Source organism: Emydura macquarii, unplaced genomic scaffold (genome assembly GCF_026122565.2).
Source record: "Emydura macquarii macquarii isolate MOO-44397 ecotype Brisbane River unplaced genomic scaffold, CSIRO-AGI_Emac_v2 contig_2676, whole genome shotgun sequence".
In the NCBI taxonomy this organism is placed as follows: Eukaryota; Metazoa; Chordata; order Testudines; family Chelidae; genus Emydura; species Emydura macquarii.
Window position 1 is genome coordinate 3,336,672 of NW_027132813.1, and position 19,038 is coordinate 3,355,709.

The 19,038-nt window shown below is 44.7% G+C and overlaps 1 long non-coding RNA gene across 2 annotated transcripts in view; it reads right to left on the reverse strand.

Moving 5' to 3' along the window:
- Positions 1–5,356: 5,356 nt before the first annotated feature.
- The window catches only part of LOC137164152 (uncharacterized), a 48,658-nt gene continuing 34,976 nt past the window's right edge, over positions 5,357–19,038 (reverse strand). The window contains exons 3-5 of one of the 2 annotated variants that reach the window (XR_010922954.1): positions 6,844–6,978; positions 5,961–6,012; positions 5,357–5,569 (exon numbers count right to left, since the gene is read on the reverse strand). This is a non-coding gene — a long non-coding RNA (uncharacterized lncRNA). Of the gene's footprint in view, positions 5,570–5,895; positions 6,013–6,843; positions 6,979–19,038 lie in introns of those variants that run through there. The other variant, XR_010922953.1, reaches the window with a different exon arrangement.

Genomic DNA, 19,038 nt, shown 5'->3' on the forward strand with positions numbered 1-19,038 from the left:
TCTGCCTTGTCAGTTGATATGATACATTGCTGCCTTGTTGTCTAGCATTACTCTGACTGAGTTTCCACGTAGGACATGAAGGAAGTGAGCATATTATACTGGTCTTAGGACGTTGATATGGAGCACTAATTCCCGTACTGACCATTTGCCTTGTCTCCTCATAGGTGAGCTACCCGTCACAACAGAGATGCATCTGTTGCAGGAATTTTTGAAGTTGCTGGATGCAAGAATGGAGTTCCAACATAGACTTTCTCTGGATTCTTCCACTATGTAAGGGAGTCTAACACCTTTCGAGGCACTGTGATACATTTGGAGAGGCTGGGTCTGTTTGGGGTATACGCTGTTCTTATCTATCTCTGGAGGCATCTGAGGTGCATCCTTGCATGAGGAATCACATACATGGAGGCAGACACGTAGGAAGGTACTTACTGTTGTTTGTGAGCTGCACTGTAATGTTGAGAATAGGTTGCATAGGGTGGAGAATCTCTCCCTGGGTAGATAGGCTTTTGCTGTTGTGGAATCTGGAATCGCTTTTATAAAGTCTATTCTCTGAACTTGAGATAGGAAAGCTGTTTTGTCTGAAGCAGATGCCGAGAGGCTGGAATAATGTTAATGTTCTGGATATGGTCTCCTGGACATCTTGAAGTGACAGATACCTGAGAAGCCAGTTGTCCAGACATGGGAACACTGATATTCCTCATTGACATAGACAAGCTGCTACCACTGAGAGAATCTTTGTGAACATCCTCAAGGATGCAGAGAGTCCAAAGGGGAGAACTCAGTATTGATAGTGATCTGCCCTTATCACAAATCTTAGGAAACACTTGTGTGGTGGGTGGATGGCTACATGGCAGTAGGCATCCTGAAGGTTGAGGGCAGTGAACCAGCTTCCAAAGTCTAAGGTTGGAATTATGGTGGCTAGTGCCATCATTCTGAAGTTGGTTGTTCAAGTTCCTAAGGTTGAGAATTGGTTTCCACCTTCTGCCTTTCTTGGGAACCAAGAAGTAATTGGAATAGAACCCTATTTCAGTGGCCTCTAGTTGGTTCCCCAGGCTCATCTTCATACAAGGGGCTCATGGGAATAGATTAGTACAGTACCAGGGTGGATCCCTGTAGCAACATCTCTGAGTCCGAGGAGTCTTCCTCTGAACTAAGGTTGGGTGGTGGTGGGGGCTCGAATGGTCTAATCTATACCAAAGCCTGGAGGTTTAAACCAGTTACAACCTGTTGCTTTTGTGGCAGTTCCGTGAAGGTGGTGCTGGTAGGTCCTCCCATAACAGGTGATTCAGGTTCATCAGAGATAAGATCCTCTGAAGAAAGGAACCTGGAAAGGCATGGAGGACTCTGATATCATTCACCTGGAGTCAGTACTGAGTGGTGAGGTTTAGCTGTTGGGGTACTAAGATGGTTGTAATGTCCTATCCCCTTTCAGAGGTTCTAGGAGGTACCAGTACTGGGGTGTATTGATAGCCCTATGGGTCTTGCTATGTCACAAAGGAGCAGTCAATGCTGCTAAAGTAGTTGCCCTTGTGGCAGGCACATTTGTGCATATCAAATCTTTTTTGCTAGATATGGTCCACCTGACATAGTGATATCTGACAATGGGCCACATTTGAATGGGCATGAGTTTAAGTAGTCTGCAGCAAAGAATAGGTTTAGGCTATGTCTACACTAGCATTTTTGTATGTAAAAGTTTTGTTGGTTGGGGTGTGAAAAAAACCATACCCCATGACGGACATAAACTTCACCAACAGACGCACCAGTGTGGACAGTGCTCGGTCAGTGGAAGATGCTCTCCCACAACACAGCTACCGCCGCTTGTTGGGGGTGGTTTAATTATGCTAGTGGAAGTGCTCATTCCTGTTGGCATAGAGCAGCTATGCAGGAGACCTTACAGCAGTGCATCTGTGCTGCTGTATTGTCTCCATTGTAGACATAGCTACAGACTTGTAACTGCTAGGCTCCATTATTCCCAATTCCATAGCTTGCTAGAAAACTGTCAAAATAATAAAACACCTACTGAAAAAGCATAACGAGTCTGAGTCTGCTCGATCTTTAGTACTCTTAAATGACAGAACAGCATCAATGAAACACGGGTTGTCACCTGCTGACATTTTATTCAACAGAAAACTGAAAACAAGATTCCCTGCTCTGTTAGAAACTGATGTTGGAGTCACTGTGGACTCAGATGTATAGAGAGACAGATAAGGCAAAATAAAATAAAAAAACCCAGTATGATTTGGGGGTCACAGGAGCTGCCACCACTTCATGAAAATGAAGCTGTACTGTGCACCATTCTTATAGGGAATCAATGGTTGCCAACAGCAGTAGTGTCACAAGAGGTTGCCCTGCAGCCATATGAGGCTGTCATCCCAGCCAGCCACGTACTGTGGAAAAATAGATGACGCCTCCTCCAAATATCAGAAGGGAAGGAAATAAGAGGCATTGAGTCTACTGTTTTGCCAAAGAGGGTCTCAGAAAAGCAACCACCACAGCTGGTTGAGGTATTGGAGACCCAGGACATGGAACAATGAAAACACGTGGACTTGCTGCTTACTGACAGCAGTACTGCTGAGGTTCCAGGGGACCCTGCAGGTCCAAGTGATAACTCAGGGCACCTCAAAGGCTAAAATAGGACATTGTTATAACCAGCTTAATAAATAGATGTACTAAGTGTTTGTAATTTTGTGTTACGTATATTGATATAGGGTGTTAAGTGTAATTGCTATTAAGTTTTGGTTTGGAAGGGAAGATATGGTGAGTGTGCCTTTAAGGGCTGAGTTTCCCAGACAGAGAGTCTAGGCAGGGTGCTGTTAAGCTCTTGTTGTTATGCATAGTTGTTGGAACTGGACACAGGATAAACCAGACCGCTTGCACGCACCTTTAACGCTGAGTGATCATATGACGGGGCTGCCTGTAACAGCAGGGGCCTGGACTCGATGCCCCAAGTGGTCCCTTCCAGTCCTATGTTCTGCGTTCCTAGAGGTGCTTTCTCCAAATCAGGGCTGAGGCATATGGGCAGAATGGCATGGGAGGAAGGGGGAGATTGCTCTGTTATTGCCTGTATGGTACTTGTTCTGTGTTAAATAGAGAATATTATTCTCCAGGGCTGACAAAATCCAGTACCTTTTCTCCAATAAATTCATATGCATCCCCCAGGACTGTGTCTCTCTCCCTCATCATAAATCTGCAACCTACAGCTGGCCCTAGTTCTTGTCCTTAATTAATGCTCTCTAACCTTTCCCCATTCTGGAGGACTGGAGTACAGGTTTGTAAATGCAAGGTTGTCCTCAGAAACACAATACAGCCTTGATCAGATGACACCTGAAGCTTTTGGCTAACAAGGATTTAGGATGCTAGCTCTGAGTGCAGAGTTCAAAGGTCTTCAGACCCCGCTCCATTGACTGAGCGGAACCAAGCAAGCTTCCTAATCTCCTTTGTTGAGAGGAAATAGAAGGATCCAACATTGATTTAAGGCCTTTAAGGCTTTAAAGCAAAACACTAAGTGGGGGAGCAGGAGAGGAGGACAGCTAAGTGAAGGTATTGTGTAGGAGCCCTTATGGATACATCTACACAACAAACCTCCCAGCTCAAGTCCACAGATTTGGGCTTGCAGGGCTTATGCTAACACTGTTAAAATAGTTGCATAGACAGGGCTTTGAATTTGCAGTTTGGACTCTGAAGCCCATCCCCATTCCTGCAATTCAGGCGCCGGCCTGAGCTGCGATGTCTACATGGCTATTTTTAGTGTGGTAGTGCAAGTCCCACAAGTTCCAGTCTGTTGGCCTAGGCTAGAAGGCTGGCTCCTGTGGGCAGTGTAGACATGCCCACAGTCTCTTCCTTTCCTGTGTACATATCACACTAGGCTCTCTCTAGTCCCAGAAGTGCCTCTCCCATTCTTAGAAATGCGTTATAGATCTCTTCTCTTGGTTTCTTCATTTACCATCTCTTAAGAGTCTGGGATGCAGGCCGTTTTCTGTGGGAACTCATTCTCTCTAGTTGCTCTAATGTCTTTTTCACCTGCTATTGGTGAGACCCTTAGTTTTAGTAATTCTTCATTTTCTGTCCTCAGGAAATGCCTTTCTGATTCTGGCAAGTTTCCCCTATTCATCCTGGTGAACATTGAGGCAAAGAAAATTTTCGGTTTCCCAGCATTATCTGCTTCTTCCATGACCAACTTCCTCTCTCTTTTCCCCTAGGCTTCAGCTGTCTCCCACAAACCTTTTGTTCTTGACATAATTGTAAAATCCTTTGTTTATCTTCACATCTTTTGTTGCCTTCCCATCATTTTTGCTTGTGGCTTTGTTGATCATTTTCTGTCTCCCCCCACACTCTCCCCTATTTTTTTGTAAACTTCTCTAACTTTCTGCTGTTGCATTGATCCTGTTTTTCATATGTTTTACTGTGTCTTAGCTTTAACTCCCTCAACTTAAACAAGGTAATTGGTCATTTTTTGCTTGCCAAATATTTCCATCTTGAGCTCCATTTAATTTACCTTTTCAGTGTTTTCCATTCATTTCATTTCCACAATGTGTTGTGCACAATGAAGCCTGAAGACTACCCTCAGTCAATCAAAGTAATGTTTGTGTATTTGAAGGCAGAATTTGGCAGTGATACATTAATTTTCCATATTTTACTTCGTGGAAGCATAAACTCTTTGTATTTCTATTTTGGGGATTTTCCCTGAACCTAATTTTAACTTTAATTATATTAAGGGCACTTATTGTTTTAGTGACATGGGATTTTCATTTTTATTCGGAGCACTAAACATTCCAAAATACTTATTTTCTTCTGAAATCAAATCCTGCTTACACTGACATCAATGAGAATTTTACTAGGAAGATTTTGGGGATGGGGGAAGTTATTTGAGCATTTTTCACACTGCTACCTTGAATATCTGATCTTGTCTTCCCTATCAACATTCTGACCTTTAGTGCAACACAAGATATAGGTACATACTGGGATATTCAATATTTTATACCTTTAGAGCACGTAATTGAAATCTTACCTGCATTTTTACATGAATGGCAATATTTTGTTTTTAAAAGGCAAATTGTCTAGTGACAGAGTCTGGAATCAGGGGTTCTGGATATGAATTCTGACAACACCTCAGTGCATGACACTAGGACATTTTAGAAATGTGAGAGATTACTTAATGTTTTTTAAAGTGCTTTGAGATCCTCACATGGAAGGTGTTAATAAGAACATGTAGCTAATTAAATTACCACATTCTATTATACTAGATACCACGACTTGATGCAGGGGGATGGATTTTACACAGAATGTGGATCTGGATGTAGTTTTCAAACATCCCAAAGTTCAGGGTTGTTCACATCTAGTGGTTTTGTTCCAGCCTCTTTATTTCCTTTCCACAGAGCATATACTGTCTTTTTAGACACATTGATTCATTCCAAACAACCTGCCCTTTGAGCAAGATCAGGTACCTGTCTCTGTCTTAAAAGAACCTAGTCTCCTGCTGAAATATTAACCATACTTGAAGAAGGAAGATCTGTCCAGTCTGAACCAATGCCATTTGCAATGGTGTATTAATGGTTATAGCTGCTATTGTCTAAAATAAACACAAAAACAATCAATTTGATATTTAGAGAGATTGCAGCATTTCTTACCTTGCAAAAGAATTTCAACACTGGTATATTTTAGGAGTTGGATGCAATCTGTTGGAAGGGAATTACTGCAGTGGATAGAACTGTATGTCCTCACTGCACAGGGAATTGTAATTCAAACAGGAGCATTTGCTCTGCAAACGCATCTAGTAGGCTCTGCTTTTTTTAAATTTGCTGTGCATCGGTTTGTTTACATTATCCACTGCAAGCAACATATCCATGGAGAATTTTACGCCAGCCTCTTAAAATACCAGTATGCACCATTCTCAGTGGTTTAAGAAGTTAAATGAAGTGACCCAAAAGGATATGCCAATAATGTTTCAAAGCAGGACTTACACCTTTGTATTCTGCATACTGTAACTTTAGACTCTCTCCACATAGCCGGTCTCTGCAATGTGCAAAAAGCCTCTGTTATTTTTTATGAAAAATAAGTAGGACTCAGTTTCCCCCACTCACTTTTGTACTGTTAACTCCTCCTTCCCTCCCAGTAGGTAATGTATTTCCTGGGGCAGGGGAATAAGAGGGGTTTTGGTCAGATAGGCACATCTGGGTTGGGATGAACTATCAAGAACCTGTACATGGAGGTATCTTGGAGAGACAATGAAAGACTAAGCACTGGTCACTAATGACTGCCAGCCAAGAGACACAGAACATGCGAAAACAGAGCAACTGAAACAAAGAACTGAAGTGTGAGCAGACTTTTAAATCCTAGACATTTTTGGGCAAGAGAGGCAGGTTCTGCTGCCAGCATGTCCAGGCATGTAAGATTTCCTTTCCCATTATAAGCAGAGAACCATACATACTGTATTCCAGTTGACTAAAATAAATGCTGTATTCTTTAAAAAGGCTGTCGCATGTCACTTCAAACATCTGCGGATTGCATTGCTCCTAAAGGAGTAAAGTCTCCAACAGGGGTTCAAACTCTTTTGGACTCACTGAAGGAGCCATGGTGAGAAACAACGATGCTGAAGCCAGAGATCCAAAAAGTCAGGCCTAGCACTAAAAGGCGTATCCTCCCAGAAAGGCTGTCAGAGGCAAGTTCATCCTGTGTATCTGTGACAGGCTGCCGTTTTCTTTTCAGTCTAGATTAGACTCTCAGGAGACACACATACTGGGCTCTCTCCTCAAGCTTTAGTTTTTGGCATTTTCTTGTTTTGTTGTTCTCTAGTTGATTTTGTTTCTAGTCAGACTTCAATCGGTTTCTCTTGCAGATTCTCACCTACTGTGTAGAAGGGTGGACTCATCACTGGCGTGCTCCCTCATAGGTGGGCCTGGCCTAGGAGCTCCTCTCTCTAGCACCCCCTGCGGATGGTCAGTCCAATCCCATGGTGGCATGACTTGGTCCATAGGCTTCCTGGGGCAACAGAAAGTCCAACAAATATTATAACGTCCACCTCGTTCTCTGGATCTTCATGCCACCTTACCAGTGGGTGGGATCTGGGTAGGAGAACCCAGGCCCAGCCTATGCACTAATTTCCAGACTAGGGACTGTAGGATGGACAGTCAAGGTTCACTGCACCAGACTTCTTGTTGTTACCTCCCTGGTCTCCGTTCTACTAAGCCTGTGAACAGGCCTTTCCAACAGTCTCTTTAAATTCACCCTTTTTTCAGGGCTAGGACTCATGGGGCTCCCTCTTGGAATCCACTAATAAATCTCAAATTAAACTGTCAATTTAAACCAACTTCTGCCCCCCTCAGGCCTGCCCTTCCATCCCTTTCTATTCCTCGTTGACCACCTCCTTGAGCTATCTCCACTCTGGTGGCTCCTCTGCGTCTCTCCTGGCTTCTTGCCAGACTTTGCTACTCAGGAGAGGATCCCAGGGCTAACTTTCCCCTGGGCTTCCTTTTTGATGCCCATCTCTCCACTTTCTACTCCCAGAGACACTGTAAAATTCTTCCCTCTCTCCCTATAGCGCCCTTCTGCTCCAGAGTCCCTGCCTTTATAGCAACCACACCGCTCTTCTCCCAGCTGGGACTCATTTTTAATTGGGGCTGGTCCACATTCCAGGTGTAGCCAGTGAGTTAATTGGCCTCTCATCCCACACAAACCCTTTTAAAGGCAGGATGACGATATATACCCCATCACATAATCCAATGTTGTCATGCTTGGGTTCCAAATACTGCAGGGGAATATTGATTTATTTTAAAAAACAATTTGTAGAATGAAAAGAAAAAAAAATATTCCTATTAAGTTTAGGTTTTGTAAAATCTTGTTTTTACAAAACTAAAATGTTGCTTCCCAATGTGACCTGACAGAGTCACATGACCAAGTACCTGTGACTGCTTTGGTTTCTTGCAGAGCTCAGTCGTTATTGTATTTCTATGATATTCTTTTCTGGGACTTCTTGAAACACATCCTACGTCAAGTTACCAAGAGAGGCCTTAACAAAATACAACAACTTTATTTTTAGGCAAAGTATTATTTGCTCCTCCAGTAAAGACAAATAACATTGGAATGTACACAAACCTGGACTGAAGTGTTCTTATCTACCCTCCATTGTGACCAGAATTTATATTTAGAAACAAGAAATCATGACTGAGATTACAGAAAGTGCTTCAGAATTATGGCAACATCCCAGAGAACATGTACAAAGCCCTAGTCCTACTTGAAAGAAATGTGCTAATGATCACGAGTCCAATTCTTCCTTGAACAGGAAAAACCTGAATAGAGGACAAGAAACTCCATGACTGGCTTCAACTCACAGGCTTCCACCTTATCTTTTTATTGGAGGCGGAAGAGGCTCCTCTGTACTCTATTTTCAGATCTTGAAACGCTGGGCCTGTCCTTCCTCATTACTTCAGGAGCCGTGCTCTCATGTGGTTCTGAACAGCCACTGCCCCAAATTCCTCCTTAGGTGGATTTAGTTAGAATAGGATACAATACAGTATAAAAAAATGTTGGCTGGGTCCACATAATCGTATGTAAATTACCCCCACAGAGCTAAAGGCAAGGGTAAAGGCAGGGAAGAATGTCTCAGACAGCAGCCATCCCCTCACCCTTGGAATTTGAAACCTGCAACACATTCCCAGAGGGGTTTCCAGAGGATCACAGAGTAAGCATTCCTCTCTTCCACACAGCTCAGATGCACCAGGTTTGGGTTCTGTCCACTCACAAAAACAAAGAAAATTCTCAGGCCCCAGCTTTTTATGAGTCAAGCCACTAAAGCTTGAACTGTAATGGTAAAGTCCTATTCTGGATTTCAAAAAGCTTGCAAACAGTGTATACATTGTCTTGGGGAAAACAGAACTTTCAGCAGCACAACCTTATTTTCAGGATATTATGATAGTGATGGAAAGTTATTCCATGCCCAGCATCCTAAAATGGTATGCAATATTTAGTACTATATCTTGGGGTGCTTTTCTATCACTGAAAATTACTGAAATCCAGTGAGATATTAGCCAAACCTTCTCAGCATACCAGTCAATGCAGAGGAACAATTCAGTCAGCATGATTTTTACAGACTGATCCATTAACTATCACGTAGGCAGCAAAAGGTATTTGAATGACAGGATCCCATTTCTGAATCTTTTTGAATGAACAAAACTTTGAACATGCAAACATTTTTCCCCAAAGAATCCAGATGTTTCCCAAGATTGTTTACCCATTCCCATAAATGTCTCATTTGTGTTGACAAAGAGTCTTGCTTGTTTTCTCTCAAATTACCACTTCTTCAATACACAAACACCAGTAATGTTTTAATGGAACTACACAGAGGATTTTTGCACCAATGTACTACATCACTGTAGCTACAGTAGTACAAACCCTGAGTATAAATGCACTTCAGTGGTGTAAAGTCACTTGCACTGGTGCGACTTACCAATGCAAGTCACTTTTTACATAGGTCAACAGCATCTCTGCTAGGGGGTTGCACCGATGCAGCTATGTTAGTGTAGTTCACTTGTGGAAAAATCCCCATTGTGGACAAGCCCTTGGAGCAGGTTGGGCTCACACATTGCCTGAAGTGTTGGTGAAGTTTGAGGAGGTAATTCTGGATTTACCATAGTGCTGGGCTTCAAAAAGCTTGTTCTTTCCTCTGTTATTCCCCACCTCCCAAGCCTCTCTTGAGTCACTCTAGTGATTTCGAGCTTTCCCATATAGGTCTCTGTCTGAAGAGGCAGAGATTAACTGAAACCAGAACTATAGACCTAAAAACTCCAGCCCTTTGGTGAATTTTGAACTCAGATCCAAATCCAAACATTGCAAGATTGAGCCCATCTTTACTGAAAGGAAGTTATCAAAACACGGTGGCAACAGAGATAATTTAATAAAGATCAACACTGCAACTCAGCTTTGTAAAATGTAACCATTTCCCCATAATGCATGCAGCACAAACACTGCCACATGGTGCTATGCCAGGAGAACCAGAAAGTGGAACTGTGTTGTCTAGTTATACCGCCAAGTATGTGAAAGGCAGAATGCCAACAAACAGCATAAATGATGAAAATGAAATTCAATTTTTAACATCAATAATTTAAGATACAAACAACATATAGCTACCTAGGCCTTGACAACTGTCCCTTTGCTGCCTACCATGACATAGGTGCTGGAACAGTTTGTATAGTGGGGGTGCTGAGAGCCACTGAACCAAAATGTAAATCCTGTATATAATGGAAACCACTACGAGAACCAAAGAGTGTTCTTGCACCCCCAGCACTTATGTCAGGGTGAATAGAATTCAGATCCTCCTGTTCAAAACAAACCAACCCTATAGCCAAAATCCAATTTATACTGCTTGAGTTAAAAGAGACTCTCTGGGCAGGTCTACACTGCCGGCAAAACTCAGCGGCAGTCGACGCTGCATAGTTTGCGTAACTCCCATCGACTTTAACTTCTCTTTAGCATGGTGTCTTCACTGCGCTGTGCCAATGGTAAGTGCGTTCCCGTCGATGCAGTGCAAGGTTTTTTTGGGAGGTGGTTATATTAAATCGACTTCCGGATTGATTGAGCATGTCTTCACTGCTGCTCAATCAAACCGTAAAAAAAAAAAAAAAAAAAAATCAGACGGCAGCAAATTTGTCACAATTGACAATTTGTACATAGTCTCTATTAGCTATTTGGCATACAGCGGCTGACATTTGTGTACTTCTGAATCTATCCCATAGAGTACAGCCATTCACTCCCTGTTCATTACAGTACAACTATGATTGATCAGTTCTGCTGCTGGCATTAATAAAATATTGATGTAATTGTAATTTTAAAAAAACTTGTTTCCTTTATCTGTCAAAGAAAGCAGGCTTCTAAACATACATTGTCCCAAATAAAGATAAACCAAGAAGAATCTTGTAATCCCCAGAGAGGGACTCAGGAGATCAGACTAATTGAGTGAGGTCTCATTTTTCACTTAAGCCTTTCATTGGGGACAACTGTTTTCCTCACTATAACCTGAGTTAGCCTCTGTGCTCATGCTTTACTTCTGAAGCTGTTAGGAAAAATGGCATACAGCACCAGTCAAATTGCTCCCACTAGCAGGAGACTATGTGTCTCCCCATGGCAAAAGATAGTTACTTACCTTGTAACTGTTGTTCTTTGAGATGTGTGGCTCATGTCGATTCCATTGTAGGTGTGTGCGCTTCTGTGCATGGTTACCGGAATTTTTTTCCCTTTAGCAGTACCCATAGGGCTGGCTCCGACATCCCCTAGAGCCCCACGCACATGCCGTGGTATATGAGGTGCTGCCAGCCCTACGCCCCCTCAGTTCCAGTCTTGCTGTCAATTCCGGCAGTGGGGTGGGAGGTGGATCATGGAATGGACATGAGGAACACATCTCGAAGAACAACAGTTACAAGGTAAGTAACCAACTTTTCTTCTTCAAATGCTTGTTTGTGTCCATTCCATTGTAGGTGACTCACAAGCAATACCTTGGAGGTGGGCCGGAGTTACGGATGAGCTGCCTCCAGCATTGCTCTGCCGAAGCCTGCGTCGTCCCGCGCCTGCTGGACGCTGGCGTAGTGGGACGTGAAGATGTGTACAGATGACCAGGGGGCAGCCCTGCAGATGTCTTGCACAGGCACTCTCGCTGGGAAGGCTGTGGACGAAGCTTGAGTGCTGGTTGAGTGGGCTGTAATTATCCCTGGAAGCGGCACCTTCTCCTGCTCATAGCAGGACTTGATGCAGGAAGTTATCCACGATGAAATGCACTAGGTGAAAACAGGTAAGCCTTTCATCCAATCAGCCACCACGAGGAAGAGTTACATAGATCTCCAGAACGGTCTCATGCACTCGATGTAGAATGCGAACGCCCGTGTAACATCTAGCATATGCCACCTCCTCTCCTCCTCCAAACCATGCGGTTTGGGAAAAATCAAGGGGTGAAAGATATCTTGGTTATAATGAAATTGGGAAACCACCTTAGGCAGGAAGGCCGGGTGTGGCCGCAACTGAACTTTGTCTTTATAGAACACAGTATAAGGAGGCTCCGAGGTCAGCAGCCTAATCTCGGAGACTCCCCTTGCTGAGGTAATGGCCACCAGGAAGGCCACCTTCCAAGACAGCAGCAGTAAAGGGCATGTAGCCATGGACTTGAAGGGGGGCCCCGTGAGCCGCAAGAGGACCAGGCTGAGATCCCAGGGAGGCACCGGGTCACAGACCTGAGGATAGAACCTCTCCATCCCTTTCAGGAACCTAATTGTCTTAGGGTGGGAGAAACTGATCTCCCCCCAAGGCTGCTGGAATGCCGATATAGCTGCTAGGTGAACCTTCAGGGAGGCCACGGCTAGTCTCTGGAGTTTTAATTGCAACAAGTACTCCAGGATCACCTGTATCAGTGACACCACAGGTGAAATTCCCTGGGACTCTGCCCAACAGGTAAATTGCTTCCATTTTGCCTGATACGTGACCTTTGTGGAAGGTTTCCTGTTACCCAGCAGGATTTGCAGGGCTTGCGCTGAACAGGCTCGCTCGTCTGCGCTCAGCCATGGAGCCTCCATGCCGTGAAGTGTAGACTGCACCCCAGATGACCTGAACGACTGCGTACCTGGCCCTAATGGAAACCCCCAAGGTCCCCAATACAGCCATTGGGGCGGCCACTGCCTGAGGCCATCCCAGGGCTGCCTGAGCAGAGGGGTGCTCCAGCATCTTTTGCTGGCAGTGACGACTCTCCCAGTGGCTGTCCTCTCATGAGGACACCAACTCACTCTTAGATGACCATGGTGGGGCTGCATTGGAGGCTCTGCTGTACAGTGCCGCGTGGAGGGGGAGTGATGACCTGATCTGTGGGTGCTCTAGCACTCTGGAGAACAACCTCTCGGTGGCGGCAGTCGTGATGAGGAGGAGCTGCGGTGCCAGTGCCGCGACCGGTGCCAATTTGGGGAATCATGCTCCAACTGTGAACTGGAATGTCTGGAGTGGTGCCTGGGCACCAATGACTTATGGCACTGCTTCCTCCTCAGTGCCGAGTCTGCCTCTGGCAACTGGGTTCTGCGCCGCGCTGGTGCGGGCAAAATCTTTGGTGCCAGGGAGAGGTGCCGACTTCCTTCTGGGGAGTGGCCTCTTGCAGGCGACCCAGACAGGTGCCACCTCCTGGAATGAGTTTAGCCCAGTGCTAAGAGAGCAACCTTGCTCCTTGCCCCACTGATGCGGGGTGCTCCAGTGACTGTGACCCGGAGCGACTTCTCGGGGAATGGTGCTATGTTGACCCTTCCACTCAGAGTGACCGGGCTGTTGGAGATCATCCCCCAGGCTTCAGGGATTGCCTAAGCCAACCAGGGGGTCCCAACGTGGGCTTCCCCTGCGACACCGACACCTTCTTTCTGGGCAGAGGCCGGGGCGACGTGGGCAAGGCCAACAAGGTCCATGCTGCATGAAACGCCTCCGGTGTCGATGGCACCGGCAGGTGCAGAGACGCCCTCCCACCCCCAGGAGTCGGGGGTGGATCTCTGGTTGGAGACATAGGCTCCGGTAGTGGTGAGCAAGTCTTCACTGTCTGACCTCGGTGTGTCCCTGTGCTAGACCCTGCTTTCTTGGATGGTGCAGGGGAACGGCCTCGCTCTGCATGCTGCTTTTGCTGCTTCTTCCTCGACAGAGAGGAAGAAGTCCGGTGCTGAGGTGGGGCCGGTGCTGACAGCATGCTCTGTACCGATGCCACACTCCGTACCGAGGTAGAACGGGTTGGTTCGGAGGCCAGTCTGAGTGTTGCCTCCATTAGTAAGGCTTTCAAGTGGATCTCTGTCTTTTTGGGTTTGAGGTCTGAAAACCTTACAAATCTTGTATTTTTCTTTACAATAAGCTTCCCCCAGGTGCTTTAGGCAATGATCATGGGGGTTGCTCAGTGGAAAGGCCTTCCCACAGGAGGCACAAGGTTTGAAGCCCAGTGACCAGGGCATGCCCCGCTCCCGGCAAAGTCCCAGCCAGGACTATCCTAAGTGACTAACTACCACTATTAACAACACTTAAGGACTAATCTACCTACCTAAGACAAACAACAAACGATCAAGGAGAACAAAAGTGATTGAGAACACTTGCGATGCAAGTCATAGCAGTTCCAGCAACTGTCACAGGCAGAAAGAAGGAACTGAGGGGGCGTAGGGCTGGCAGCGCCTCATATCCCGCGGCATGTGCGCGGGGCTCCAGGTGGGGCTGGAGCCAGCCCTACAGGTTCTGTTAAAGGGAAGAAAGGGAGGTGCACACACACCTACAATGGAATGGACATACACAAGCACTCGAAGAAGAACATGAAGTCTCACAGACTCAAACTAAGCAGGATGACAGATTAAGGCCAAATGGAAGGGTGGGAGTGGATCTACCGTAGTTTCAGATCCTTCCTCAAAATTTCCCCCCTCCCCTACCTATGGGGATTCTTGTTATCCTTCTATTCTTAAATCCTTGATCTTCCTTCCATGTGAATCAGCCCACTCATTCTGCTCCAGCAACCAAACAGCCTGCTGCAATCGCTGCTGCCTGATAATCAGTCTCTGATTCAGTGCCTGCTCCAGGACCCTTCTAACCTTGGAGCCTGGATCCCAAGGATTCTACTGCAATCTGCCCTTATCCCCGGGGTTGCTTCCACTGCATAGTAGCTCATTGTGCATCCACATGCTTTGCTTGGGCAACAGTTGGAACTCCCACCCTCAGAGCCTCATCAATGATATAATCTCTGAAAATAATTTTTAAAATGCCACAAATATTTTGAATTCATAGTGACTGAGCCAATCCAACAGCTATGTGAACCATCTCTGCAGAAACATGGTTCACATAACATTAAAGATGGATCAAGCTTTAATAGACTGATACTAATAAACCTATGGTGGTTCTATTTGTATTACAGTAGCATGTACAGCTCCCAAATGAACTCAGCGCCCCATTGTGCTAGGTGCTGCACATACACACAGTAAGAGTCAGTCTCTACCCCAAAGAGTTTACAGGGTCTAAATAGACAATGGTTGGGAGTGAAAACTAAGGCACAGAGGGGAAGGGACTTCCCCAAGGCCACATAGCAGATCAGTGGCACAGCTGGGAATAGATAACCCCTATTTTCTGAGTTCCAGCCCAGGGCCTCATCCACTAGACTATGCTGCCTGTCCATGCGTGTCTATACATGTATTAACATATCAAGCTGATAGGTGTGACTGTCATGGCAGAGTGAGGAAGCAGACTTGGTAAGCTCCCACTCTCCTCTTCCCTCATCACAGTGAATGTGGCAAGTAAAGCTCCCAGCTTGATGATACTGCCCTATTCCCAAAGAGCAGACAGCCAGTAAGAATAAGGCAGGAGGCAGGAGCAAAGAAGCTGATGAGTGGACTGAAGGCTCCCACCCACTGGGATAGTGTCAGAAGCACTGGAGGGCTGAGAGGTCCATTTACCTAAACACTGGCATATACATAGCAGTATTGCCAACCCCAAAGGCTGCGAACTCATGAAAGTAAAAAAATAGAAATAGAAACCAAAACCGCAATATAATCTTATCTTTTGATGTTTGAACTCCCCTGCCCATCCCAGTGGATGCGTGTGGCCAATTTAGTGTTGCCAATGCTCCCAAATTTGTTAAGGTGATTTTGGCTCTACCCCTGCAGGAGATCTCATATCAGATCATAGAAGATTAAAGTTTGAAGAGACCTCAGGAGGTCATCTAGTCCAACCCTCTGCTCAAAGCAGGACCAACCCCAACTAAATCATCCCAGCCAGAGCTTTGTCAAGCCACATCTTCAAAACCTCTAAAGATAGATAACCCTAGGTAACCCATTCCAGTGCTTCACCACCCTCCTAGTGAAAAAGCTTTTCCTAGTATCCAACCTAGACCTCCCCCACTGCAACTGGAAACTATTGCTCCTTGTTCTGTCATCTACTACCACTGAGAACAGCCTAGCTCCATCCTCCCTGGAACCTCCTTTCAGGTAGTTAAAGGCTACTATCAAATTCCCCCTCATTCTTCTCTTCTGCAGACTAAACAGGCCTAGTTCCCTCAGCCTCTCCTCATAAGTCATGTGCTCCGGCCCCATAATCGTTTTTGTTGCCCTTCGCTGGACTCTTTCCAATTTTTCCACATCCTTTCAGTAGTGGGGGGCCCAAAACTGGACACAGTACTCCAAATGTGGCCTCACCCGTGCTGAATAGAGGGAAATAACCACTTCCCTTGATCTGTTGGCAATGCTCCTACTAATGTAGCCCAATATGCTGTTAGCCTTTCTGGCAATAAGGGCACACTGTTGACTCATGTCCAGCTTCTTGTCCACTGTAACCCCCAGGTCCTTTTCTGCAGAACTGCTGCCTAGCCAGTGAGTCCCAAGTCTGTAGCAGTGCATGGGATTCTTCCGTCATAAGTACAGGACTCTACACTTCTTGTTGAACTTAATCAGATTTATTTTGAACCAATCCTCCAATTTATCTAGAATTGTATCCTATCCCTGCCCTCCACCGTATCTGCCACGTCCCCCAGCTTAGTGTCCTCTGCAAACTTGCTGAGGGTGCAATCCACCCCATCCTCCAGATCATTAATGAAAATGTTGAACAAAACCGGCCCCAGCACCGACCCCTGGGGCACTCCGCTTATTACTGGTTGCCAACTAGACTGGTTGATTACTACCTGTTGAGCCCGATGATCTAGCTAGCTTTCTATCCACCTTATAGTCCATTCATCCAACCCATACTTCTTTAACTTGCTGATCAGAATACTGTGGGAGACCGTATCAAAAGCTTTGCTAAAGTCAAGGTATATCACATCCACCACTTTCCCCACATTCACAGAGTCAATCATCTCATCATAGAAGGTTGGTCAAACATGACTTGCCCTTGGTGAATCCATGCTGACTGTTCCTGATCATCTTCCTCTCTTCCAAGTGCTTCAAAATGGATTCCTTGAGGACCTGACTCCATGATTCTTCCAGGGATTGAGGTGAGGCTGATCGGTCTGTAGTATCCCAGCTCCTCCTTCTTCCCCTTTTTTGAAGATGGGCATTATATCTGCCTGTCCTCCCACTTCCCACATCAGCTCTGCTTCCACAGCCTCAACTCTGTTGATACCGGACACTTAGTGATCAGTGTGAATACCAGTGAGACACAGTACGTTCGATTTACAGATTAATAAGGTTTAAATGTGCAAGGTTTTCTATAGATATACTAGTTGAATACAAAGCCTAAAATTAACTACAATATATCATACTCACTACGCCTGGAGAGTTAAGCAGTCACTCAGAAAGCTGTATATAGGAACGGCTTTCTTCAGGGGCGCCACCAGGGAGTCAGTGGCCTCTGGTCTGACCGGCAGCACCTCCCGCAGAGTCAGGTGTTGATGGAGCGTGCCCCTTTGTCTAAGTAGTGACTTCTTATACCCTTCCATAAACAGCTTTCACCTAATTATCTCTCTACTCGTTATCATATATACCAATTACCTACACTGAGTTTTCACTCTTAACTACATTCCATTCTCACCATGATAATTGGGGTCGTCAAAACAACATCTAATGATAGAAGGGGTGGTGTAAAAATATGCCCCTTGGCAATGAAAAAGTGTACCCCCAGATGTTCAAGGATAACTACTTGTTCTCATTACCGTTATCTATGTGCAGCTGCAAGCATGCATGCTGTGTGTTTTGTCTTGTTATGTGCCGTGGTATGCAGAAACTGAGTCATCTGCAAGGTTACTTAGTAATCCTATTCATTTCTGCCAGCCAAAAGAGGTCATGCTACAGGGGTCAGAATAGCCAAGCAAGCAACTGAAGCTACGCTAGGCCTGTAGGACTGTGGTCAGGCAACTCAAATTGCACTGGACCTCCAACACTCTCTACTCCTGCATCTGCTGGGGCTCTTTGCATGGCATTACTATCCATCGATATTGTATGGCACAGTTTGGTTCATTTAAGATTTTTATTTCATTTGACTATGCTTTGTTCATATGTAGTGCTGCTCCCCCAGCAGTACGGCCTATTCTGTCCTTCCGATAGATTTTGTACCCTGGTATTACTGTCCTCCATTGATCAGCCTCATTCCACCAAGTTTCTGTGATGCCTATTATATCAATATCCTCATTTAATGAGAGGCACTCAAGTTCACCCATTCTAGTATTTAACCAAGTATTCTTGTATCAAGATTATTTTATAGGTGTACAGAGAAGGGTTGAATTGTAGAAGTCCACAAGCAGCTCCATAGGAAAGAGAAACTTCGATTTGCACAAATATTCCCAGTAATACTAAAAATATATCAGATGGGTCAAGCCACACTTTCTACATGCTAGGAGAAACCCAGAAGTTCTTGACTTCAGTGCTTGAACCAAAACAAAGTAGACCAAGAAGTAGTTAGACTGATGAAACTCAAGTTAAGTATATATCAGCTGAGGGTTCACTCAGTATCAGGGAAGAGGAATGGGGATGAAAATATAATGGTTATGTGTTGTAAGACAAATGCTGCTTCAGCAGAAGTTTACAGAATCGTTCTTTTTATTAGATCAATGAAGATATTGTTGAGTAGTAGTTTTCAACAAATAATGATGTGGGAGTTAAATGTTAAGAAAATCTGTCTATTAATAAAGGATATCAGAATATAGTACAAAGAGAAAGAGAAAGTTAGAATGTTTACCATCTGGTTTAGGTTTTATGTTATAATTAGAGATATTGAATGCAATTGCAGGGAAGCTGATAAATGCTGTTGTAACACTGAGCAAGCAAAGGTTAAATAATCAGCAAGCTAGGTGTCCTGTAAGCAACCATTAAGGATATATCAAATGGTTACTGTAATGGTAAAGAGGGCCATTCCTTGTAGACAGTGATCAAAACTATGTTAAGTAGACTGGAATTTTTAACCTGTTTGCCTGTATTGTAAGAGAATTAAAGAGCAAATGTTAAATGTGTCTATGTTTACCTGTATCCTATTAGAAATCTAACAATGTGATCTGATTATCTTATAGATGCTAAATCCTATTCTTGTCTTATAATTCTTTATCATCATATTTTATTGACTCGGATCAGAAGGGGATATTATCATTTA